Below are 8559 nucleotides of genomic sequence, written 5' to 3'. Positions count from 1 at the left end.
ATCTTGGACAGAGAGAGAGAGAGAGAGAGAGAGAGAGAGCGAGCGAGCGAGAAAGAAAGAGAGAGAGAGAAGAGCAACGGGGTTCTCTGAATGGCCGGTATATTTTTTTTTAGACTTTATAGTGGCAGGTAAAAAGGAGGTTTTTAACGGGATAGGATTTGTAATTTACAAATTTGTAAGCTACAAAAAATGACCGACATTTAGACTTAGAGAGAGAGGGAGGGAGGGGAATGAACAGAAATATTGGACAGAGAGAGAGAGCGAGAAAGAAAGAGAAAGAAAGAAAGAAAGAAAGAGAGAGAGAGAGAGAAAGAGAAAGAGAGAGAGAAAGAAAGAAAGAGAGAGAGAGAGAGAGAGAGAGAGAGAGAGAAGAGCAACGGGGTTCTCTGAATGGTCGGTATCATTTTTTTAGACTTTATAGTGGCAGGTGCCAGCCTAGTTAGCTTAGTTGGTAGTGCGTCTGCCTTGTAAGCGCTACGCCGCGATCTACTTGCCAGCCTGGTTAGCTTAGTTGGTAGTGCGTCTGCCTTGTATGCGCGGGTTCGATTTCCGCCCGGGGCGGATTTTATCCTGATGGGATAATGTTCGTTCTCGGAACGGCTGGCTTTTTCCTATCCTGTCTTCCTTCTCTCTTCGATTTCGGGACGATAAGACCATAGCAGTTACAGTTCCCTCTGTCAATCCTCTTAAAAAAAAAAAAAAAATAATAGTGGCAGATTTTCTCTCCTGAGCTATGGCTAGGTAGAGCTCAAATTTTTGGAGTCCGGCCCACAATTTTAAGGAGCAAAAAATTAGAGGGGATGGGCCTCGGTTCCCGAAATACAGCCCTGACCTCTATCTACCTGGGATATCACTTTTTGTGACTCCATTTTCATTTCTGCTCCGCTTTTTTGTTTTTTAATCTAAATTGAAATTATATTTAAATTTATGTTAAATATTTTCGTTCGAGATTCTGCTCTCTCTCTCTCCCTCTTTTTCCTTTTCTTTCACCACCTCTCTTTCTCTCTCCCTCTGTGAAGCAATAGAAAATTAATGAGATTTCTTTCTCTCTCTCTCTTTCTCTCTCTCTCTCTCTTTCTTTCTCTCTCTCTTTCCCTCCCTCTCTTTCTCTCTCTCTCTTTCCCTCTCTCTCTCTGTCTCTCTCTTTCCCCCTCTCTCTGTTTCTCTTTCCCTCCCTCTCTTTCTTTCTCTCTTTCCCCCCTCCCTCTTTCCCTCTCTCTCTCTCTCTCATATTTTCCTTTCTTCTTCATTGTTATTCTTTGGAGTTTGGTTGAAATACTGCTTTGTGTTTTCTTCTATTGAGAGATGTTTTCTAGCTTTGCTATTATTATTATTATTTGTTTTATTTTGGCTGGGATTAAGTTTTGGCTTGCATACTAGGTTTCTAGCTTTGCATATTTTAATTGGATAAAGCGATTTTTTTAAAGAGGTTTGATAGAGGGAACTGTAACTGCTAAGGTCTTATCGTCCCGAAAGCGAAGAGAAAGTACAGGATATGAGGAAGCCAGCCGTTCCGAGAACGAATATTATCCGTTTAGGATAAAATCCGCCCCGGGTGGGAATCGAGCCCGCGAACTAGCGCTTACAAGGCAGACGTGCTAGCCTCCAAGCGATACTTTTTACTTTCCTTATCCTATTTTTTTTTTTAATTTCACCTATTTAAATAAAAACACACCGTAATTTTTTCACAAAACAAACTTCTAGAAGCGCCTCTTCAATTTTGAGTGGAAGACCTTTGAGATTTTCCTCAAATCTGATTCCCCTATAGAAAAATCGGGCTGAAATTTACTCAAAAATAGGTAGGTATAGGTAAGTGGTAAGATAGGTACATATTAAAATTAATTTTACAATACTTTATCAATATATATTTTTTTGTTCCTAAATCCCAAAACTTCGCCTTATCCAACTCTCGACTGTTTTTGAAAGGCCCTATCCACGACAAATTGGAAATTTTCGGAGTTCTGCCTCGAATTTGGAAGAAACTTTTTAGGCGGAGACGCTTGTTTTTCTTATGGTTAAAATGTTATTTGATGAAAATGAGAAATGAGGATATATCCCCCTTAATTTTATGTAAACAAAGTAAAATTAAATTTGATTGTTCATGTATGTTAGGGGAGTTCATGTATGTTAGGGGAAGTCCGGGCAAAGCAGTCCTTCTAAGGAAAAAGAATTTTCTAATTTTATGTTTTACTCTGTCAGTGATATTAATTAATAATTGGAATACCTTCGTGTTTATTTTCGCACCTAATATGTCATACTAATAAAATATCATCTTCTTTCATACGGAAGCCTACTCATGTATGTTAGGGGAAGTCCGGGCAAAGCGGTCCTTCTAAGGAAAAAGAATTTTCTAATTTTATGTTTTACTCTGTCAGTGATATTCATTAATTAATGGAATACCTTCGTGTGTATTTTCGCACCGCAATTACCGCAATATGTCATACTAATAAAATATCATCTTCTTTCATACGGAAGCCTATACTCGTACCTATGAGGTACGGTAGATATCGAACGAATAGTTAACAAATTGAAGTGTTCTATTTAAGAAGCGCCTCTTCAATTTTGAGTGGAAGACCTTTGAGATTTTCCTCAAATCTGATTCCCCTATAGAAAAATCGGGCTGAAATTTACTTAAAAATAGGTAGGTATAGGTAAGTGGTAAGGTAGGTACATATTAAAATTAATTTTACAATACTTTATCAATATATATTTTTTTGTTCCTAAATTTAGTATTAAAATAGGTTGGTAATCTATGTAATTATTTCAACTGGACACTTTGTACATTTATTTACAATTTACAAATAATTCTCTATGATGCAATTTACATTTTATTTTTTTTTTTTTTTTTAAACGTGTTTTTTTACAAATGAAGCAATAAATAATGTTTATTTACAATTGTGTTAAATATTTGGCCATTTTCATTTTACTTACAGGCCATTTATTTGTTTTTTCTCTTGTTTGTGTTATTTTTTGTTAATTCATGACTAGGTACCTATTTTCTCTTACCTAAAATTAAGATTGCCTGATTACAAACATAGACTTTTTTAATGAGAATATTTCTCATATTTCTTTCTTTTGTTGTAGGCATAAACAACTTTTGTAATTCTGTTTTCTAACTTCAATAAAATACATGTTACAACTTTTAGTCCTTAAGTTTGCACGAAACACATTAAACCCTGCAACTTTTGAGGCCAATCAAGTTCGTGCCCCCCCGCCAGCGGGGAACGAACCCAGGCCTTCTGCCTAGTGCTACCATCAAAATGCCCGTATACAGTTCAACTTTCAACATGACTATTTTAAATTTACGAGGGACAAAAAAAGGGACATATTACAGTTTCCGAAACAAAGGAACCCGCACCCGAAAACAGAGAGCTAACAAAACTCATTTGAATTAAACTTTCTCCTTTTCGATAAAAAAGAAAGAAGAAGAAGAAAGAGGAGGAGAATAAAAGAAGAAGAAGAAGAAGAAGAAGAAGAAAGGAAGAATCTCTCTCTTAGTGTGCAAGTGCAATGTCCGTTGTTTCGTGAGAGGAAATTGTGATCTCTAGGATTTCGCACGTATCGCATCGCCAGTGTGGATATGTAAGATATGGGATCAGGTCGTCTCTATGATACCTCCTATCCGTTGTGGTTGTCGTGGGGTTTGGGGTTGAGAGATGAGTATCGATCTAATAATGAGAACTTCACGCTTCTCCGTTGTTGATTGCTTATTGTAGTGAATGCCTTATTTTCTCTTCCTCTCTCCTTCCCTCCATATAATAGTATAAAATTAGACGAATGAAAAACATGACAGTAAATATTTCCCCACATCAAAACACAGAAAAAAAAAGAAGAAAAAAAAAAAAAATCCCCCACACAAAATAACAGCTCGTTGTACGGAGCTAACCGAATGAAAACAAAAATGGAAAGTAAAAAATCATGATGAAAACTTTTTTGTAACTCTTTTTGTACCGAACTTTTTTTTTACTTTCTAGCTATATTTTTTTCTTTTCATTCTAATATGGGGTAGACTCGATGTGTTTTAGGGGAGCGCCTTTCTAGGTACCATTTTCTGGTTTAAACTTCAACGAACTAAAATTTTGCCCCTGGGATGATCTTTTAATGACATTTGGGATTTTTATCTTCTTAGGCAGAAATCAGACATTTCATTATTTAAAGGTTTTAAAAAAGGCCATTAAAAAAAAGAACCCCTACAGTTAATTTCTTACTCGGAGCTAACCGAATGAAAACAAAAATGGAAAGTAAAAAATCATGATGAAAACTTTTTTGTAACTCTTTTTGTACCGAACTTTTTTTTACTTTCTAGCTATGTTTTTTTTCTTTTCATTCTAATATGGGGTAGACTCGATGTGTTTTAGGGGAGCGCCTTTTTAGGTACCAATTTTTTGTTCAAACTTCAACGAACTAAAATTTTGCCCTTGGAATGACCTTTTAATGACATTTGGGATTTTTATCTTCTTAGGCAAAAATCAGACATTTCATTATTTAAAGGTTTAAAAAAAGGCCATTAAAGAAAGTAAAAAAAAGAACCCCTACAGTAAATTTCTTACAGCCCCTGGGATGATCTTTTAATGACATTTGGGATTTTTATCTTCTTAGGCAGAAATCAGACATTTCATTATTTAAAGGTTTTAAAAAAAGCCATTAAAAAAGAACCCCTACAGTAAATTTCTTACAATCTTCTTTTATATTCCCACCCTGAATTTTTCTTCAGGCACGCACTTTTTTCGAAAGAAAAAAGGAATTTTTTTCCTCTCCCACTCTCTCCCCCAAAATACCTCCGCCTTCCTTTGTTCCTTAAAAAATCCCTTCTAAATTAATTGATCTTTTTATTTTTCAAGGAAAATTTATTGTTTTTGTTTTGTTGTTTTGCTTGCTTGGAAAAAAAAAGTTCGAAGTTCACTACGAGAAATTGAGGGAAAGGGATTTTTTTTTTTACTTTTTCCTTTTTTAAAATTTTATTTATTTATTTTTATTTCAAGGAGAGGTCAGGTTTTGAATTTAAAAATATTAATTTATTACATTTTCCGTGTGGGATTCCTTCCAGGGTTATTTATAACTTTCGCTGCCTTTTTTTTTCGTTATTTTTAATTTTTATCAAGAGTCCAATGATTGTATTTTCGATTCATAACTAAATACTATGAAACATATCAAATTATGGTTAAAAAAGGTTCAATTAGGACAATTAGGTATTAAAAATTTAAAGTTGTCATGGACCTTTGTACAAAAATCTCTTGTGAAGGTAGGTAGGTATCCAGAGGGCAAAGTCCTAATAAATTTGGAAAACGAGGGGATTTGTTAAGTAATCGGTCACAAAAGGGTTAAAATTATTAATTTATTTTTTCTTTATACTTCTGGGGAATCGAACCCGGTCTTTACATAATTTTCACGGCTGTTAAAATGAGCACCAACTCAAAAGCATAGCTTCAAACACAAGAATAGAATATAAAGGTAGAAAGAAACACACTACCATCACGTCACGTGACCTCATGGGGAATCAGAAAGATGTAGTTCAAAGTTTTCCCATAATATTGTAGGTAATCTCGTTCAGGACAGCGACACTACTATCACGTCACGTGAGCTCACGTGACGTGATTAGGTAATTAAAATAATAATAACAAAAAATATTGAAACTTAAAAAAAGTTACGATAATTAAATATTGCTTTTCATATTGGCACGTCTAAAATTAAGAACTATGGCAAAGTTCAAGATTTAGCAGGGCCGTACACCACCTAAAGCTAAAAAGAAAAACAGAGTGCAGCAAAGAGCTTAGAGCAGGTAGAGGAAAGTGACCGTAAAGGGAAGGAGGAACACCAGATGAGTCCGGGAATCAACTCAAAAAAAGGTCATCCTATAGTTCATCCAGATCAATCTGACAGCAATGAGTCATCAACCCAAAATGAAGGAACCAATCAGATTGCAGGAAATCCTTACATTGTTGCAATTCAGGTAAAGGTCTATTTTTGATAAACTCTCTCTTTTAAAATGCAGAGGTAGCTCTAAGTTCAGAGGTTGGATTCCAGAACAGGTAAGGTGGATATCGCCTTACCTGACTTTGTTTCACTGTCGGAGGAAGCACTGTGCAATATACCTCCCCCTTTTAGAGATTCTCTACCATTGCACATGTGATATGTTTGGCAACAATGCCTTTTTTTTTGCTGCCACATTGATCTGGACACACTATAGTTGCGTGGATCTCGAGCCCGAGGCAAATGGGATCAACCTCTATAGTGTACGGCCCTGACATTTGGTTCCTGGTTATGTTTAATTCCCTAATTAATGATGCCAGGGGCCACAATCGCAGTTTAAACTCGGTTTAAGTTTACCTCTCGAATTAAGCGATCAAATTTTTTAAAAATCTGATGGTCTAAAACATTAAAAATGAACCAATCGGATTGCTTTATTCAAGAGTTTAACTTAAACTGAGTTTAAACTGTGATTGTGGCCCCCGGCCATGAGTCCATCCATTTATCAATCCTTCTATCAAATCTTTCATATTCAAAAATTAATAGGTACTTCAAAATTAAAAAAAATAATAATAATAATATAAAAAAGCAATAACAAATAATAGAAAGTAAAAAGGGTTACGTAAAAAAAAATAATAACAAGAAAATAACTTAGAAAATAAACTAACAAAAATATTGTTTTTTCGAAATTTCAGCCCAAAATTCACATGTGTAGGTATTAGAAGAAAATGTAGGGACTGTATTTACCCAGAGGGAGACTTTTTGGTTGTAAAGTATACTTTAAAGTTGTAAAGTATAACATTTTTTGAAGTTTTAAAATGCAAACTAACATTTTTATAACAAATTGGGGAAATTGTTTGTAAACATAATATTTACACTTTGTTTGTGTGCTAAATTAGCCCCAAAACTTCGCCTTATCCAACTCTCGACTGTTTTTGAAAGGCCCTATCCACGACAAATTGGGAATTTTCGGAGTTCTGCCTCGAATTTGGAAGAAACTTTTTAGGCGAAGCCGCTTGTTTTTTCTTATGGTTAAAATATTGTTTGGTGAATATGAGAAATGAGGATATATCCCCCTTAATTTTATGTAAACAAAGTAAAATTAAATTTAATTGTTCATGTATGATGTTAGGGGAAGTCCGGGCAAAGCGGTCCTTCTAAGGAAAAAGAATTTTCTAATTTTATGTTTTACTCTGTCAGTGATATTAATTAACGGAAGAAACTTTTTAGGCGAAGCCGCTTGTTTTTCTTATGGTTAAAAAGTTATTTGATGAAAATGAGAAATGAGGATATATCCCCCTTAATTTTATGTAAACAAAGTAAAATTAAATTTAATTGTTCATGTATGTTAGGGGAAGTCCGGGCAAAGCGGTCCTTCTAAGGAAAAAGAATTTTCTAATTTTATGTTTTACTCTGTCAGTGATATTAATTAATTAATGGAATACCTTCGTGTGTATTTTCGCACCGCAATATGTCATACTAATAAAATATCATCTTCTTTCATACGGAAGCCTATACCTATGAGGTACGGTAGATATCGAACGAATAGTTAACAAATTGAAGTGTTCTATTCAAGAAGCGCCTCTTCAATTTTGATTGGAAGACCTTTGAGATTTTCCTCAAATCTGATTCCCCTATAGAAAAATCGGGCTGAAATTTACTTAAAAATAGGTAGGTATAGGTAAGTGGTAAGGTAGGTAGGTACATAATACATATTAAAATTAATTTTACAATACGTTATCAATATATTTTTTGTTCCTAAATCTAGTATTAAAATAGGTTGGTAATCTATGTAATTATTTCAACTGGACACTTTGTACATTTATTTACAATTTACAAATAATTCTCTATGATGCAATTTACATTTTATTTTTTTTTTTTTTTTTAAACGTGTTTTTTTACAAATGAAGCAATAAATAATGTTTATTTACAATTGTGTTAAATATTTGGCCGTTTTCATTTTACTTACAGGCCATTTATTTGTTTTTTCTCTTGTTTGTGTTATTTTTTGTTAATTCATGACTAGGTACCTATTTTCTCTTACCTAAAATTAAGATTGCCTGATTACAAACATAGACTTTTTTAATGAGAATATTTCTCATATTTCTTTCTTTTGTTGTAGGCATAAACAACTTTTGTAATTCTGTTTTCTAACTTCAATAAAATACATGTTAGGTACAAGTTAGTCCTTAAGTTTACACCAAACACATTAAACCCTGCAACTTTTGAGGCCAATCATGTTCGTGCCCGCCAGCGGGGAACGAACTCAGGCCTTCTGCCTAGTGCTACCATCAAAATGCCCGTATACAGTTCAACTTTCAACATGACTATTTTAAATTTACGACGGACAAAAAAAGGGACATATTACAGTTTCCGAAACAAAGGAACCCGCACCCGAAAACAGAGAGCTAACAAAACTCATTTGAATTAAACTTTCTCCTTTCCGATAAAAAAGAAAGAAGAAGAAGAAAGAGGAGGAGAATAAAAGAAGAAGAAGAAAAATGAGAAGAAGAAAGAGGAGGAGAATAAAAGAAGAAGAAGAAGAAGAAGAAGAAGAAGAAGAAGAAGAAGAAAAATGAGAAGAAGAAAGAG

This window comes from Diaphorina citri, unplaced genomic scaffold, assembly GCF_000475195.1.
Source record: "Diaphorina citri unplaced genomic scaffold, Diaci psyllid genome assembly version 1.1 scaffold475, whole genome shotgun sequence".
Lineage (NCBI taxonomy): Eukaryota > Metazoa > Arthropoda > Insecta > Hemiptera > Psyllidae > Diaphorina > Diaphorina citri.
The sequence above is the reverse complement of the archived record's forward strand: the minus strand, read 5'-3'. Positions refer to the sequence as shown.